Genomic DNA, 19,751 nt, shown 5'->3' with positions numbered 1-19,751 from the left:
GATAATGGCTGTACTATCTTTTCTTGATGTATAGTGTAATTAACCATATCGAGATTCGGTGAACAGTCTGCGTATAGTGAATATAGATTGTAATTTTCAGATATGTCGTGTGCATGATAATTTACAGGTTATTTATGTTTACATATATTTTATTTACATAATATTTTTTAATGAATAAAACAATCTTAAAAATAATTAAGAAAACAAAACTGTTATGGGAATTATGTATTCCATGTTTATTTAATATGTTTTAAAACAGACTTCTGTACTACTTCAGAATATAACTTTATTTGGTTTCTTTTAATTCCACATTTTAATTTTGTTTTTAAAGAGTTCATTTATTGAAAAAATGTAATTTTTCTAGATTTTCCAACATTAGTCTTACTTCCGTTGAGGAAATTTATTAATTTTTTTTCTTAGACAATTATTTCCTTTCCATGACAGTCCTTTTTATTTTAATTCTTATATTACACTTTTCTCAGTTTTACTCAATGAAAATATCATGGCTTCTTCCGGTCTCTTGAGACCATCTCGTGTTCCATATGGGAGGCAAGGCCATCACTTTAAGAAATGCTGGTACGAATATAACAATTTATAATTAGTTTTTAGTTTAAATAATTTATTACATTTCGCATGAATAATAATTTGTAATTTGTAAAATAAAACATCGCTGCATGTACTTTTACGAATAGAAACAGACTGGAAATATTCCTACTTCGGCTGACGAATGCTGCATAGGTAGGATGAAAAATTGCGCTTCTGATGTTTTTCGTACTGCGCATATTGTCTTATCCATTTTTTCATAGGATGAGAAATGTGGTATTGCTGTTCACAGAAGTAACAAGCATGTTTAGTTGTCGTTAATTATATTAGTTACATCCAGCGGTGTGTTAGATAATAAAAATACGATTGACTGTGAAATGTTTTAAGAAACAGACAAGGTAAAAATTCCTGCGGTACAAAAGTTTAGTATAGTTAAATATGACTGCGTTGCATATTTATTTATAAATTACAGAGTATTAAGAAAATGTATTCTTTTATGATTTATAGCAAGCAACATATTGTAAGAAAAAATCATCAAATCTGGGGGTGGGGAGAAGCATAAAAGTAAAGGCCTGTGAAAATAGTTTTAAATTGGCCATAAAATAAGAATATATATATATATATATATATATACACGTCTAGGAGAAATTCGAAACAATATGGTGTTCGAACCAATGATTGTTGTATGTAACTGTTTGCTGACAGCCGTTGTGTACAAAAGTTATTTCAGTTCAGTTCAAGATTACATAGAATGTTATTGTTGATTTGAGTTTTAAGCGTTAAAATGGGATTAATAACAACAAATACATTAGCGTAATGAGGGTTTTTTTCCTTAATTCTTCTTCTTATGATTATTATTTGTTTTTGTGTGTCCAAATGAACTTATTCGTGAAAGAATTTATGCGAGTGATCCCTGATAAAAATATGCCAAAAATGTGTTGAACAGTCATTTTCAACCTATTCTGTCCCGTATACCCTTTTCACCATTGTCAGACGATCATCCTCTTTCTTCTTTCTAAAACTAAAAAAATATATATACATTTATTTAGATTTAGTTTACTATTAAAAATTTTTTATAAAGTAAACAATAAAAAATATATAAAATGTTGATATAACTATCAAAACTTGAATAAAAGTAGTTTTTATAGTCATAAACCAAAACTAAAAACTTAACAGCTAAATAAAAAGCTGACTGTATTCCTCCCCTAAAAAAAAAATCTGAAAAGCCCCTAGTGTGGAGACTTTTTTCGCTCCTCACAGTACTAATTTATTCAAACAATCACACACACACACACACACGCATGCACCAAAAAACAGAACTAGGGAAAAAATAGAGGGTAAAGTAAGTTTAAGTGAAATTAATCGGATAGAGGAATAAATTTCATCTGTTAGTTAAAGGAAGTTGTATTGTAAACCCTTGTTTATTAATTTTCTATCTTAAGTTTCTCAGATTCTCATTTTTGTTGTTTTAAAATCATTTACATCACTCAGATAAAAATAATAGTGATAATTTGCATAGTTATTTTTAATAATTGTAAGTTTTATGTGTCCGATGTTATAGTATAATGTTACAATTTAAGAAATAATTGTAAATTACAGCTGGCGACCTTCGGGCCGCGTATGGCTTTTGCTGCACAGTTAACAATTCCTACAGGATTATCTTTAACAAGAATGGCCAATAAGGCGATCTCGAAGTTATTTTGGGGATTACAGCCTAGAGTAGAGATTATTTTAACACGAAAGCGCAACTTAGATTATCCACAAAATAGTAACCTTAAGATAAAATGAGGAATTTTAAGGCTCAATTAAGAGATCAACAAAATGTTTTTTCGAAAAGCCCGTAGTGAAATTACGTGCAATAACTATTGTATCATTCAAAGTAATTTATATGTTAGCAGTAAAACTTAAACAATTTTCTGACAGGGAATTTTAAAAAGGAACTATCTAGGAAATGTCAGATTCACCCTTTAAAAAATTTTAAGAACAAGAATGAAATTATTCTTGCAATTAAAGACTTACAATTGTCTCTAAAAATTGTTGCGTGGCGAATTGAGAAAATAGAAGAGAACAGTTATTTAACGACATTATTAGATATTCTTGTTTTTTCCTTAAAGTTTGATGAATTGACAAATATAAGTGACGTAACACAATAGTTTATTTTTATCCATGTGGTTTTTAGATTTGAAGAATTGTTGGGTATGATGTCTTTGAAAAGGAGGACTGAAATGTAAGTAGTAGTCAAATATTTTGAGAGCTTCCTCAAACTAATTTGAAAGTACCATTTTTTCGTTTCAATTGCAACAGATGGAATAGGAGTAATAATGATAGGCTACATAAATGGATTTATTACTCTATGCCAAAATAATAATGAATTCGCAAATTTTTTTTACCTTCCACTGCATAATTCACCCACAATTATTAACCAATAAAAGATTAAACATACACACAAAATAAATAAATAAATTGTGGGGTACCAACCTTAATATAACAGCTAAGTGTGTAGGAACTTAATGACCTAATAAGCGAATAATCGCTTTAGTTCATTTAGAACAGAAACGTAAACTCAAGAAGGGTTAATTACCCTTTATTTCTCAAAATAAGAATTTTAACAGTCGACTCCTTTCTCAGAGCGTACAAATATGCCTCCACTTGGGTTTGAACTCAAATAATAAGAAATAAACTTAACTAAAAAGATATAGCCGAAGCTATCAAAATTCTAAGTAGTTGGCCCCTAAATATCAACTAAACTGGCAAAGCTATCCAGGGCCTGAAATACGGCCGAGCGTAGTAATACAGTGCAGCCAAATTGCAAACGCGCGCTAGTCAGAATCTCTGGCTCTCTCACGAAGTCAGTGGAACTTCGACTTAAATACCGCTGTTACTCATTTGCATCAACTGCGATTCTAAAAACACATTCTGGTGGGAAATTGTAAGCTGAAATTATGAGAGATAGGAAAGTAGCTTTAACTAAATATAATTGTTAAAAACTTAGGATAAAGCTTACAGAATAAATAAGGGACATAGCTTCAAAATTTTAAAATTTATTATACTAATACAAAATATCTAAAAAAAATAATTTGAATTACTTTCTAAATTTTTTCGATCACGTAAAAACATCAAAATGAAACGTGTAAAATCGCGTGGAAAAAATCAAAACAATTTTCCACTGTAGCATTAAGAAATGCGTTGCAGAAATTAAAAAGGGATTCATGATTTTTAGACCAGATTTCATGATTTTGGAAAAGTTACTACTGTGCTGTGTCTATCTTTTCCTTTTAAAAAGGGTTTATAAGTAAAATGTATTGCCACAAAATTTCTTGACACATTTAATAGTGAAAAAATAGTCTTTGAAGTTTCAAAAGGTAATAAGCTAACTAGCGTGTTAGCTTATTACCTTTTCCCTGTTATCACTTACTAATACACAAAGTACAAGTCTGAATGTGTTAAGTGGCTAAATTTTATAGAGAAAAATTGGATCTTTTGTATGCAGAAATTGACCACCTCTGATCCTTGGGATTTGGTTTAAAAGGCTAGTTGCATCGTTGAAAATTGATTTATTGCTTCGTAGGAGCGACCACAGGCTTCTTATTAATATAGTATTTTTGGGTGTACTCCAACTGCGCTGATGAAAATCCCCCCCCCTCGTCCTGAGATAGTCCAACTGCGCCGATCAAAATTTCTTTCCCCCGTTGGCCGCAGGGTTACAATTTTATTTTTCGAAGCCAACTGTAGCCAAGAGGAAAATAAAAATAAATAAATATATTTTTTATAAATGAATAGTGGATTTGTTGCCAATCTAGAGAAACTAAGCTTCGGCAACAACAAAGATAACGCCTCCTTTTATTATTATTGCGAATTAAGTCATGCTTAATCCTTTCTGGAATTTATTCCAGGAAATAAGTGTTTAAGATTTCTAGAGTAAATTTCTTAGGGGTTGAAATTTAAAAAATACAGCAGAAATGGGAAGAGAATTTAGATCTCTTTCATATCATAAGTTTATTACGCATTATATACCCTACACGGAGCACGCATTCCTTGAAACTGAAATACGGACATAGCGACACAGAAAAATATTTTTTGAAAAGAACTATGTAGTAATGCATAAATGAAAGAAATTAAATAAAAAGTATCAAAGAAAATATATACAGTCAAAAGTCGTTAATCCGGACTCGTCGGGACTTCGGCGATTCCGGATTATCGATTTTTCCGGATTATAAATCATCAGTTTAAATCGCGTAAGATGGCATCCAGAAATTCTAAAATTAAAAATTTGAAACCGTAATTTATGAAATAAAGAACAATTATGATCTAAAGGGTATCAAAATTTACAAAAAAAAAAAAAAAAAAAAAAAAAAAAAGCTTAATATTTATTTGTTTACTTTTTTAAACATTTCTTTTCATGTAAGTTGTTTAAGTTGCTTCGTTTTATGTGATAATACTTTCTCTTTAATTCTATAAACAGACATAATTTTTTGTTCAGTTACAAAGTTCCGCTGTTCAAGTCCCGTTAATTGCTGTGCCGAGAATACCGACTAACTTGTCAATCGAATTTTTTTCGTTTTCACTAACCTCTCTGTCACATTCCTCATGTCTTTATCCATTTTTTGCAGCAATTCCACTTTTTGTTTGATGGACATCGAAACATACTTTCGTTTTGTACGATCCTTTGGGAGCTCCAGATTCGGAAATTCTATTATAATCTATTATAATCGAAAGTTCAAGTTTACTAGTAGTATTGTAGTAGTATTGCTCTTACAGTCTGCAAAAAATAATAAGCCGCATCCAATTCGAAAATTAAGGAACAACGCAATCATCAACATTAACTGAAATAGATAATTAGATAATTTTAGCTTATACCTTTCGTTATACATAAAACGCGCACGCGAAAACGTATTCTGCGCTTGCGCACACGCAAATGCGCAGTCGTAAGAGGTCTTACGCGCACGCGTAAACGCCTATGCGCATGTGTCAACGCGGCGCATGCGCAGGAAGTTTTTAGCTTCGAGGTCCGGATTACAGATCATTCCGGGTTATGGGTGTCCAAATTAACGACTTTTGACTGTAATAATTATTACATCAAACACTCCCTTGACCGCAAGTGATAGAATTTTGTTTTCTCGTTTATCTTTCAGCAAAGCTTATACAATTAAATAATCACTTTCATTCGCGTAAAATTATAAACAAATGTAAATTATTATAGAAAACGCATAAAGTTAAACACTACAGTGTGAAAGGAAAATTCTGGAATAAAAAATGTTAAGAAAATTAGATGAGAAATAATACATAATTTATTGATATTCATATAAACTCTATGCTTTTGGAAAAAGTTACACATAATTTGCACTGAGGTATCAATCACCGAAACCAAGTTAATTTCTTTCCTTATTTTTTCTTACCAGAGGGATTTGTAAAAAGACACTAAGGTGAAAAATTTTGCGATATTTTTAAAGAATAAATTTTAAAAGTAGTTTTACTTCGTGAACTGAAATTTTTACTATACATTTTTACACAGTAAATAAGTAAAAAAAAAAAAAAAAAAGAGTTAGGGGATCACTGGGACTAGAAACTCGGCTCGAATTACCAAAGTTTAGTGACTTTTCCGCTTGATCATAAGACCATTTGAAATTAGGCTGAGCAATATATTAAACAAAATAGAAGATACAGCACACGTAAGAACAAAAGTGGGCTGAATTAGAGATTTGCATATTTGGTGAATGAATTGAATTTACCTGTATGCCATTATGAAATATTAGGAATGTAGTATAAAAGCATGAGTGAAGAAGGCAATGGCAATCTAAATCATTGTAATCTAAATCTATAACATTATCAGTATCTGCTATTAATTTCAATACTGCTGAAAAAATTATAAATACATTATATTATAAATCACATGAACTGGTTGCATTATAAATTACAACTGTTAGAAATATTAGCGTGATTTAGCGACCATCTTTGTTACCAAATAATTTCAAGTAACTAATTTTACAAATAAGTCAGCCTGAAACTAGGTTAGAAAATCAGCTACATGCTGAAGATTAAGCTTCTGTTCTGTTAAGCTTCTTCTGAAGGTGTTTGAAACATCTTCTGTTAACTAGAGTTATGAAGCAAGAATTTGTAAAAATTATCATTTAAATATAAATTGGCATAAATACAATACAAATTGTATAACTTTTACATACATGAAAACTTGAGTACAGTGCAAAAATATGTGAAAAAGGAATGGATTAAAAGGGAGACTGAAAATCCCAGGATATAAATATAAGGGAGTTTGATTTTTTTTTTTTTTTTTTTTTTTTGTTGTTGTTGTTGATTATAAAAATTCTGATGACGCTCATAATTATCAATTTATTAATTAAATGTGTATTAGAAATTAAATGTATGCCAAAGTACGTCAGGTGGAAAACAGAATAAATATTTTCTAGTATTAGAATATGGAATTTGTTAAAAGTTCGTTTCTAGTATTAAAATATGGAATTTGTAACAAAGTTAAATAACCTTAAAATAAACTTCAATGATTAAAAATGGAAAGCTTAATACGGGAATATATTGCAATAATATTAGTGTGAATTTAGAACGACTTAAGAAGTCCAATTTTTAGATTTAATAAAGATAATTTTTATAATTAAATTAGAACTGTTTACCTAAAATGGTAAATTTGAAAGTTAAAACCATTCTGCTGTCTAAGAAGATTTGTTAATATTTATTTAGACAAGAAACTTATTTAAGGTGAGCTACAAATCCGACATTTGATACTTTGATTATGTATCAGTTTTGTGTATGTCATTAATCTATCAATTTTACTATTCAAAACTGATATATATATATATATAATCTACAATTTACTAAAATCTACAATTTCGAAAGTTTTTAATTCTTACAGAGAATAAAAAAGATCTGGCTCATCATTCCTTTAAGCATCATAAAACTTTAAAATGAGTGTAAAAGAAATTTATTTTTTAGCACACGCCAGACTTTAAATTAATATTTGTTTTACATGCACAATTTTTACAATATTGATAAACGAAAATAAAGGCTTGCAGTCTCAATAGAATGTCCCATTAATGGCGATAAAAGACTTCATGTAGCACCCAATCTTCTTGGAAAGAAATGGGGGACAGGAAACGTCGCGCAGTTCGTGGATTAAAAAAGAGGGGGACGGGGATTTTCGATCAAATTTGGCGCAGTTCGTACCCTACCGTATTTTTAAGACTTAATTTTCGTGCTTTCTATAATATTATTAACAAAGATGATTTAACTGTATGCTACCTTTATATGGACACAAACTGGCCCTTGTATATAAGTTGGGCGACAATGTTAGTATTAGCGATTGTATAATTAGTTTTAGAATAAATCGAAAAGAGAAGTGAGGAAGTAATCATATATTGATAAAGATATTAAAATATTCTGTACGGAAAGTTAAACGGGGCGTAGCTTTTAAGTTTTTGCAGTGAAAGTTTGCCTTGAATCGGTTTTTGTTCTTGAGATAATTCTGTTCGCAGTCGATCGTTTATCTTCAGCTCTTTTTCTGAATGATATTCGTGTGACCTTTTGTGTATTCTAGAGGCAGGCGCATCTGATTAGCAGACATAATAAGCCTGAGCGATCTTTCAGGGTCGCAGAAAGGATGGCACACATTTCCCACACGGAGTAGTAATGTTTTTGCTGTCAACAATTGGGGTGTTGTTTCAATTTTCTGGGTCTCGTTCTTTCATATTTGTTGATATGGACATAAAATACTGAATTTAGCTACAAGAGAAAAACGACTAGCTGACAGATTGTTGTTTGGGAGATATATATAATCTTATTCAATTTTAAGTTAAATTTGCAACGCATTTTTTAACTTCATGTAAATTTTGTACTATATAGTCTCAAATGTACATCAATAGTTAAAACTATGATTTTTTTTTTTGTAATCAGTTCCTCTTTTTCAGATTTGTGTGCTGGATAGAAAATGTACTGCCTCATTTAAAGCAAATATTTATATCTCAACTAAACGAAAGTTCATTTCATAATTCAAATAATGTAAACTTAGAGTTAGCTATATTCTAATATTGTAAACCAATTGCTCACAAACATTTTCGGTTCGTGGACTCCTTAGTAATAGGGGGGCCGGAAAGTAATGTCGCTTTCTTACATTAAATTCAAACGAATAAATTTGTAACAAGTTTTTATTTTTAATCAATAATATAATCACCATCGTTATCAGCAACCTTTTGCCATCTAGTATGCCGACTTCAATTCCAGACCGATAAAAATCAATTGGTTTTTGAGTAAAATGGCTCGAGATGGCATTTTGGACATCATACAAATTTTCAAATTTTTTGTCACTAAGAAAATGTTGTAATGATCGGAATAAATGGAAATCCGAGGGCGCGATATCGGGCGAATAGGGTGGGTGAGGCAGTACCTCCCACCCCAATTCATTATATTTTTCCAGTGTTCGTCTTGCATTGTCGTGTGGCAGAATGACGCCTTTTCCTTTGACAATCGCCAGATATTTTTCGATTAAAGATTGGTTCACTAGATCCGACTGTTCACAATAAAGGTCTACATTAACAGTTTTTCCAGGTTTCAGCAATTCAAAGTGAACAATTCCGCGAATACTAGTAGTAACTCACGGTACTCAGCTGGCGAAAGTGACGTCACAGGAAAGGGGCGTGGCCAGTATACAGAGGGGCCTGGAACCGGAAATGACGACCCCAGCGCCATCTTGTATCACGTGATGGAATGACGTTATCAACGTTTCGCTTTTATTCTGTGGCAACGATTTTATGTTTTCAAAGTTTTTATTTTTTGTGGCAACGAGCTATGGAGGCACGTGTTTGGCATGACATCACTTTTAATTTATTATTTTTAATTATTTGACACATGATTAATTATTTAGTACGTCATTAATTTACCCTTTTTAGTAAGTATTTTAATTATTTATTACGTCATTATCTTAATTATTACCTTTAATTAATTTTATTGAATTTAATATTATTTTCCCTAAATTTTAAAAATAACTCCACGAGTAGGATTCGAACCCGCCATCTCTTGCATGGGACAAAAGAGCGTTACCTCTGTGCTACCCTTCGTCTTATCAAACTTGTTGTTTCACATTGTGGACCATTGGTGTCATGAGGCTGAAAGTCTGCGCATGTGTGAACCTGCCTTGGCATGAAAACCGCGTCAAACATTTGTTTTTTCACGATGGCGAACGAAATCAATCTTGATGGCCAATCAGATTCTTGTTAATAATATCCTTTTTTGTAACCAATGAGCATGTTTATGTTTCTTGAAACGGACTAGGATTTCTTTTGGCTTCTAAATCATTACATTATTCATTGCTGTTTTAAATGTAAGATTTTCCCACATTTAAAATTTTTTATTATTGGGATCTTTTTAATTGTTTTCTTTTTTCTTCTCATACTTACTAATAGTTTATTAATTTTTCTGTTTCCCTTTTCCACACATAAATTTTATTTTTAACTTTCGCAAATTGACGTTTATTTCCACAAAAGTGACTTTACATTTTCTTTTTACTTTTTATTTTGCAAAAGTTTTTTTTCTTTTTCCTTTTCGTATTTTCCTTTTAATTTTTTTTATATTTAACTTTCTTTTTTGGTTTTACAAAAGTTATATTTTATTTTTACGAATTTATTTTTTCCTTTTCACATTTTTATTTCGCAAAAGTTTTTTCCTCAAATTTATTTCTTTTCGTATTTTTACTTTATTTTTTATTTACATTTAACTTTTTTTACTTTAAAAAGGTTTTCTTTTTTTTTTTAAACTTATTTTTTTTACAAAAGTAATATTTATTTTTACAAATTTAATTTTTCCTTTTCGCTTTTTATTTTAAAAGAAGGTGTTACTACATTTTTAACTTTATTTTATTTTACAAAAGTAATATTTATTTCCATAAATTTAATTTTTTTCACTTTTTTGTTTTTTTCCTAATGTATTTTAATCCCAAACGTAAATTTTAGTTTTTTCTTTCCTTTAAAATTTTTGTCTTGTTACATTTTTATTTTAACCTTAACTTTTCCCCCTTGTGTTAAATACAACATGGTGTTACACTTCCATTTCTCCAAAAGTAAAGTTACCTACATTTCTCTGTCTACGAAATTTTAAGCTGTGATTTACATGCATATAACTTGAAACATGCATATAACACTCTGGATATAACACTTACATGCATATAACACTCTGGATGGATAATATTTTCTGTAACTTTAAACCAATACGCACAATGTTCATTCTATATATTTTAACTGGAATACTACATTTCTTACTTTTTATACCCCTAAGATGGAGATACTCAGAACTTTCTCTTCTAATGTATTGCACTAATTACTAATGACTATACTAACTTTTTGGCCAATTATACAAAACTTCGCGGATTCTCTTTTACACGTCTTACCTTTATTCAAAGGATTCACCAAACTATGTCTGACAAATGTAATTTTTACACTTTCCATTTATCCTTATATTTAACTTATAAAACATATTCATGCAGCATTTTTGATTCCTTTTTCCCAAAGAAATTAAGTATAGACTTATACACATTTCATTATTCCAAGACCTAGTGACTTTAAACAAATCTTAAAAAGGAACAATAAATTTTCATGGTATGAAGTCCACTCAAACCAATGCATGGGGCATTTCTACCCAGTTAAGTTTAGATACGTACCAATACTACTTCACTTCTTATTATTTTATTCTACAGACATTTATACGTATGTATTCAGAACACTCCCTTTTATTCAGTAAGATTCATTTATACTACTAACACAAATTTTATTAACTTTTTGAAATATTTTACAAAAATATCTTGTATTTTCTTGCACAGATCCTACTTAAATCACCAAACATACACTGAACCTTGATTTTTCCTTCATGTAAAAACATCACTCGGATTCTTATATGATTCCACCATTTATCGCAGAACTTTATAAGCACTACTATATATGAACTTATCACAGCCTTACTCACTTAATGAGGTACAGATTGAATTATTTTTAACTACAGAGAAGAATTTCCACATTGTAAAGTATTATAGTCACATTTTGTGAAGGAGAACTTACTATAATACACATGGAATTAATATTCAGCCATGGAAATGAAACTTTATCGCCCTTTTCCCAACTTGGAATGTAAAAGCTTGTTAACTTGGAATATTTTTAACGTATTCATTGTAACTTAACTGAAAAATACCCATATTTCACATTGTCAATAACTTCTTAGTACTGAACTCTTACAGCCTTTTGAGAACGAAATTTAATTTATCATATCTGACAAATGACTCCTACATAATTATGATACATTACACGAAATATTGAGTAGAGTTCCAAATAATGATCCAACAGAGTCATTATCTTAAAAGACCTAACACAAATAATTTTAAGATTCAAACTGACATTGCTTAACTCTTACAGCTTTATTTGACATTTAACTTCTCATAGATAGTAAATAAAACTACCGCAAATGTTTTGCGGTTTTGCAGCTGAGGATGGTGGTTTGGTAAAACCATCGAAACTAGTCTTGTGAAAATTTTGAAAATTAACGCGGATTTTTGTTGTTTGACTTCTGAATAAACTTGCTCTATTTTTGCACATGGGTTACATTTTGCATTTCAGATTAAGGAAAAATTTAAGATAATTCCTGTATAACTAGGGATTTTATTCACACTTGTTAGTAATGTAATTTATTAGAACAGTCGCAGACATATAGGACAAGTATGCCATTTCCACGGAAAACAATTTTCCCAATTCAGACTTTAACAATGAAATATAAAATGGGATAAGAAAATGCCATATTTCCAACAAAATTAGTATCTGAGTATGCAAAAACATGAACAAGAAACGAATATTTTTTCTGAAAATGTTCCGAATGGGATAAGTCAGGACTAGTTTCATGAACAGAGCATGAAAATAATGATGAATTTTTAATTTTATTTTGTCTGTAGTACATTTACTTATGCTAAAATCTTCCATTTGGTTGACTGTACTCTACATTTAGGAACAAGTTGATAAATCAGAGTGATTTTGTGCTACAACTCAAAAGCAAAAAGATTAAAACGACAAGAGAATATACTATAAGTAAGCGAACGTGATAAATGACTTTTTTTGGCCGATTTCCGTGAATTCATAGATCGGTAGCAAAGTTTTAATGCACTGTATATGAACTATTTTTTCAAATATATTACGATCACTGTTTTCCATTTACATAGACGTTAAGGAAACATTTCATGTTAATTTACCTTTATTCATGAGATTTACCTACGTATATACTTAATTTTTGCAATTATAATCCCGAAAGAACATAAGAGAACATTTTTCTTGATAATGTCCATATTTTTTCGCCAAACGTTATTGCTTTCATAGCTTTGAAGTAACCTATTAAACACATACTAGTTATCTTGTATTGCTCTGAGGGAAGTCACGAAGCTAAAGAATTTAAGTAATATTTTACCAGTACGGAGAACCATTACGGCGTTTTTGATGAAAATTGACCGAATTTAGTAGTTCATTATTAACGTAGAAGCCTTTAACGTTAAACACACTCAGAAATTGTCATCAAGATTTTCCATACAGATATATTTTTTCTACTTTTCATGCCATTACATTTCCAATGTAATTTGATTCATTGCCAGATAGTTAAATGTTTGTTATTTTTTTCGCATATGAATGCATTTTGATCTCTCATACGCTCATTACATATGATTTAACAAAATTCCAAATGAATTAGAAATTAAGTGAATATTTCCTGAAATACTGTACATTTCATTTCGGAAAGTTTACATGAGTATCTTCATTTTGAATCCTTTAATGTTTCTTTTCATGTATTCAAAGTAAATTTGGAGTAAAGAAATTTTCAGTTTGGACGAAAGTTATTTACGGATGGCTGTGATGTGTTCGTGTTTTCATAAACCGTTTTTTGTGAAGTACCTTATCGATAACTTTTTGAACACTTTGAATATTACGGCCACTGCAAATCATTGAATTTTCAAATATTTTCTTATTTATCTTTTACAAGTCCTTGTAAAGATTTGGGAACAATTTTTTATTAAATAGTTATATTGTATGATTTAATAACTTCTTACTCGTTTGGAAGATTTAACTTCAACAACACTACACTGAATCAGAAATTAAGAAAAGAAATGGAATTTTTTATCTTAGTATACTACAGGAATAGATTAATTTTCTCTAGCAAGCACTGATGTTTTCGAAAGTAGTAGATAATGGAGACTTTTAACACAGATCATACAGACTTTGAATATTTTCTCTAAGTCACCAAAAATTGCATTGTCATCGATTTTTCTCATAAAGTCTATTTCTTTCTTAAAAGAAGTTTATATACTAATTTCATTAGAAACATATCTAAGAAAATATCTCACATTCATAAGAAACATGAGCGCTTTGATTTAAATTACTAGGAAACTAAGAATCATTGTTTGTATATATGTTTCTCTTTGACTCAAAAGTTTCTTCTGTATCATATTCGAAAAGAACAATTAACCTTACATATCTAATATATTGTATAGATGAACCACTGTTAGAATTTAACTTATTGTATTACATATTAAGTGACTATGAGAAAAAGTCATATTTTCCCCTAACTGCTCATTTTTCAAGTAGAATTTTACTAACGTATATATATATGTGTTTATTTCACTTTTTAATAAAATCTTAAAGGCTGAAATGAGTGTTTCTTTACCAAATTTGAACTTTCTGACTTCATTCTACTGAAACGAAAACATTCATAACTTATTGCGAAGAAAAATGTTATACTTTTTGATTAATTTTCATGCCACATATCTTTGAAATTTTTTTTCCTAGTCTACTGCTAATATATTGCTAATTGTCGTACGTGACAAAAAAACTCAGTTTAGAAACTTTTTTACTTAACACCTTGTATTGCATTGCTGAACCGGGTCCATGCTTTCATTTTTATTACATATCATGCGAATATTTTAAAAAAAGCATATTTGTTCCTTCTGTTATCACAATTTTAACCAGCATTTTACTATTACAGAGACTTCTTTAGTAAAATCTCAAGTGTTAAATTGAACGTTTCATTACTAATTTTGAGATTCTGGATATATCCTACTTAAAAGTTCATAACCGATTAGCAAAATAATTTATGTATGTACTTCGTTGTACTCTTGGTTAATTTTTAAATCGTTGTTCAACTATAAAACTTGATTTCTAGTGAAGTATCGAAATGATTATTTACTTTCCGCTTTTTCCAAAGAATTTCGTAGACACATATGTTCAGTACAGAAAATTTTCTTAACTTACCAGTATCATTAACAAAATAGAAAACATGCAAAATTTTCCTAAAAATTTATATATATATATTTTTACAAACATTTACACGAATACCCACTTTAATTATTTAATGTGTATTTTCCTATATCAGAACGAAAATTTTTAAATAATGTTTTGTTCTGTAAAATTTTTCTATTTGTGATGTCATCGTCTTTTCGCAAACGTTTTGAGTGTGTGCTCTCAGTAGTCTTTTAGACATTTTGAAACTGTTTTCTCTTTGCTATTGGAAACTATTTTATCTTTGCTGTTGGTATATGCCTATGAGTTCTCGATACTTTTTTGGTTTATCTTTAGCTTATGGAATATTTAAATACTTAAAAATATAGTTGTAGATCGTCTATGTTGACACTTGTGATAGATTTCCTGGAGAATTTTTTTTTTTTTTTTTTTGGAAAATGTATTTTATTTTACTTACTTGAATGAAACTGATGTTTTCTTAAAATTTTATTACTCAGAGTATTAGTAAATTATGACAGAATGCCTCTCTCAGAGGTCTAATTTGACCTCTTTTTAGTCAACATTCATATGAACTTCAGTATTTCAAATCTCTCACGTTACTGTAATTTTTTCTATCGGTAGTAGGAAGACGAATGGAATAAATGCAGGTTATGCAGACATAAAATAAAAATCTGGAAGTAAAAGAAATTCTTCAGATCTAGACAATTCAGTAGAATGTGCAAATATTCATCCAATTCGAAGCTTATTTTTGGAATGACATAGCATATAAAATGTAAATTTAATAAAAAGAGATATAATGAAAATCAAGCACTCTGCAAAATCTGAACGGTAATTATACACAAAGATATATATAAAGATTACACAAAGACGGATAAATTATTTTATTGTTTTGTTTTACAACGTAGCTCAAACTTGTGCGCAGCAATGAACTATAAAATCAAATATTGAAATTAATCAAAAACTTCACTGTGCACAATGTTTTGGTTAAAAACATTGTGTACAGTTAGGTACAAAAATAAAGGTTAGTTAAACAATAATAAAGGTTGATCTCTTGAGTACATCCATGCCACGCACAATTTTATCTCTTCTCCGTTTCTAATATAAGATGCTTTTTAAATGCTTTGCGTGTGCAAGATGTATGTGGATTTCGGAAAAATAGTTTTGTGGAAAAAGAAATACAATCAGTTTTATATTCAGTCCAGTAAATGATAATTTATTTATTTTCAGTAAAATTAAATTCTTTAAAAATTAAATACATTTCTTAAAGCCTTTTTTTATACTTTATTATATAAATAAATGATTAAATGATGGTTTACTGTGGAATAATACACGGCTTTACCACTTGAATATATTTATGTGCCTGTTTCTCCTTTTCTCTCGCCTTTTTTAAAGGAACCCACGGATGACAGATTTTGTTTTTCTTGTTTTTTGCATTTAAAAATTTTTAATGCAAAAGCAGAAATTGTTGTGCTTGAACATTTTTAATAATGTATTTGCTTGCCCCCCCCGTTACTTTGTATTATTTAAGTCTAATGTTCCCACGACTGTTGCTTTGTCTTTTCGTCTTTGCTTCTGCAGCAAAAATAATGTATCGGAAGAAAAATTGTCTGTTTTCTGAACCATGTAACAGCCTTGCTAGTCGCATATAATTGATCTCATTTAGAGCCATTAAATCTTCCTGGCTATAAAAGCTTATTTCCGGCCATAAAAAAAAGTCAGATATGGTCAGCACGTGTCTTTCTGTGCGTATAACATTATATTTTGATGCTTTGTTTATTTATAAGTTTTGTCAATCTGACTGAACCATGGACCTTATAAGAAATAGACTAACCCAAATGGATTTTCTCCCTCGTCTGATGCGTTCCCGGCTGTCACCTTGATCACATCCGGAGGAGTAGGGACGACTTGCCGAAATTTAACAGTGGTTGCCTATTGCAGCGTGTATAATAGTCAAGAAAAAACTAGTTGTAGCGCCTCATTTCACAAATCAGAATTTCTACATATTTTTATTTTTGAAACTGAGATCGATTTTTAACAATTTAGCATATTTATCAAGCCTAATTAGCGTTCCAAATAATTATAAAGCTATTGCGTGCTTTCAGGGCTGGATTATTTTTTTAGCTTTCCTATGCTATAAGGAAATTTGCAACTACTTTTTTAGAAAGTAATATTTTAAATCTGAACTAACAGAAAATTTCAAACTAGCAATTTTTATGCTTTTTATTGGTGTAAATAAGTAAAAAATACTAAAATATTTAGAAACGAATTTTTGAAAGTTTTGTTTAAAATTTTAAATTGTGCTGCTTTTTTAAAATTGTAGAGGAGTATTATAGCACAATTTCTATATAGGAATTTTATTTCAATTATATTTCATAATACATCATAGTGATAAACACTTGACATCTTAATTTTTATACATTTAATTCTAATATTAAAATTGTATTTAACCGTAATAATTAATTTTGCTTGTATTTTATAGTCATTATTTTTTTAATTTATTTTTAGTTCTGTAGAAGATTTTTTTTTTATTTACTGTTAATTTAATTTATTAGCTCGAAGCGGCATTTTGCACTGTTTCACTATAAATGTCCGTGTCTCCTTGCAAATTGTTACCAAATATTATCTCCTTGTATTATATTTAAAGAAATTAAATAATGAAGAATCTGCATGAATACATGTATGTTTCTCGCACTGTGACAAAAACGATGGCATCTAGAGCCATCAAATTTTGAATAATGCAATCCTCCACCCAAACATGGGCATCTGGACGGCCGAATTTCGAATTTGTTTTAATCTATTTCATATTTTGTAAAACTTTAACGAATTTTTGATTAACAAACTCAACGAGTTCAAAGCGAGCAATACTAACACTGTACGGAAAATAAAATTTTTTTATCTCCAGTGCGAAAATTCTAAAGATATGCTGCTTTCAAATGTATGTGGTTTACGGGCGAAGAACATGATATTCAATAAATATAGGTAACACGCAAAACGTTAAAAAAAGGTTCCTTTTGGGCGTAATATAAAATCTGAGTGCTTCTAGATTTTATTTTATCTTTTTTCCGCCTTCATTACACTCAGAAAATTTTATGCTCCGAATTTTATAAATTACTAAAATAAATAATCCACTTTAATGTTAATAATTTAATGATGATATAATCAAATAAATGATCGTTTTGTAATGTTATTATAGTTTTTGAAAATCACTGCCTGAAAATGTTCATTAAATTTTTTAAAAAAATTATCAGATCTTGTTTAATTTTGCTTTATTTTTACGCAAAATTAAGTTAATAAATTTTGTGCTTAGAGTTTTTACCGTTTTACCAAAGTAAAGATGTTTGTACAAGAATTAAGCGTGGAAAAAAAATGCGCGAAATGCAGTAAAAACTGCTTTAATGAGATATATTAAATCCTATTTGAAAAAAACTGTGCCTTTCATAATCTTATCACTATACAACGTATCACAATTAATAATTAAAAACAGTTATGTGATACAAACGCCATAGGTTTCAGTGTTAAAGTAAACCACATCGTCCCTACTCTTTCTTGCGGACATGGCGGTGACGCGCGCCCGCCCACTGGGTTGGTCTATCTTTTATAAGGTCCATGGACTGAACTGAAAGAAGATAATAGTTTATGGGCAAAAATTCATTAGGTTTTAATGACCAGTAAATGATATGCATTTGTAATCCTGTGTGCTGACTACAGATTCTTTCTGTAGAATTTAATTTGGTGTAGCATTTTTGAAGGAAGAAGGAATAGGCTGAAATATCTTTGAGTTAGTAAATTAATTAAAATAATAACTGGTTTATTTTCAAAAATTAATATTCACATGTGTAATTGTCGCATTTAGCGAACAATATTTGCGCCGTTATTTGGTTGAAATTTAATGATTCAACATGTAATTAAAATTTTATGTAAGTTGTATTAATTATTCATTCAATATTATGTAATTCGAAAAGATTTTCTTTTGTTGAGTAGCAATACAGTTATCCCCCCCCGTTTTTCTAAGAATTTCAAGAATTAGATTTTACCCAGCTGCTAAATCACCTTATGTATGATACATGAAAAAGATATACTGCAGAATGAAATTCAAAATTAGGCTGACAGTGGTGTGTAGAAAAGCTCAGGGGGAGAATTCAGCACTACCTCCCCTTTATTTATATTTTATTTTATTATTTTATTATTTATTTATTTGTTTACTTATTATTTTGAGGGGACAAAAATTAGTGCATGCTGTAAACCAAAAATACTTAATTTAAAATAAGTGAAAATAAAGTAAGCAAATGATTAAGAAACAAAAGCAACAGAAATAAGGTCTTCTATGGGCAAAAACGAGAATCAAAAACTGCAAAAGGATGTTTAATGTATACACTGAATGAATGCTATTTATTCCATTTGCTTGCTTGTTTTGCAACTTTATGTTATGTGATGAGTTTGTATTTTTAGTACTCTTGTATTTCTGTTTTCTGACATGTCAAATGCATTTTTTATAATTTATTGCAAGATATTTAATAAGTTCTAAAATATTAATGTTATAAAAGGCTAATCGAAATACTTAAACTAATTAATCTAACCTACTAATCAATACTTAGGCTTATTAGCTTAAGCAAAGAATCGGGTAGTACTAATGTGCTATTTTGCTTAAATTGTGATTTTGCTACAGATTACAGTTCATCACCAGAAGTAATATCAGAAATAAATGACTTGAAATGATAAATGAAAATTTTATAGTGTTTTTAGTTTCTTAATGCGAAAAAATTTCAGCATTTTTCTATCAGTGAAATTTTGAGAGGCTTTGTTTTCAACGCTAAAAGTAGCAAAATGTTTTGGCAATTGGCAAAAAAAGTTGCCAGCAATCGTTTTGAAGATTTTCTCTATAGCTGATAATTGGGTGATTTCCTTTTTTCAGTGCTAAGGTCGGCAGTTTGAATGAAG

At 29.6% G+C, this 19,751-nt stretch overlaps 1 protein-coding gene across 6 annotated transcripts in view; it reads left to right on the top strand.

The window, feature by feature from the left end:
* Positions 1 to 19,751, top strand: part of LOC118182260 (uncharacterized) — a 148,844-nt gene that overhangs the window by 70,811 nt on the left and 58,282 nt on the right. The window lies entirely within an intron of this gene.

The sequence above is a fragment of the Stegodyphus dumicola genome, chromosome 1 (genome assembly GCF_044657685.1).
Source record: "Stegodyphus dumicola isolate Sdum_Otavi_A_Nest chromosome 1, ASM4465768v1".
Lineage (NCBI taxonomy): Eukaryota > Metazoa > Arthropoda > Arachnida > Araneae > Eresidae > Stegodyphus > Stegodyphus dumicola.
This window is presented reverse-complemented; position numbering and strand designations above follow the sequence as displayed.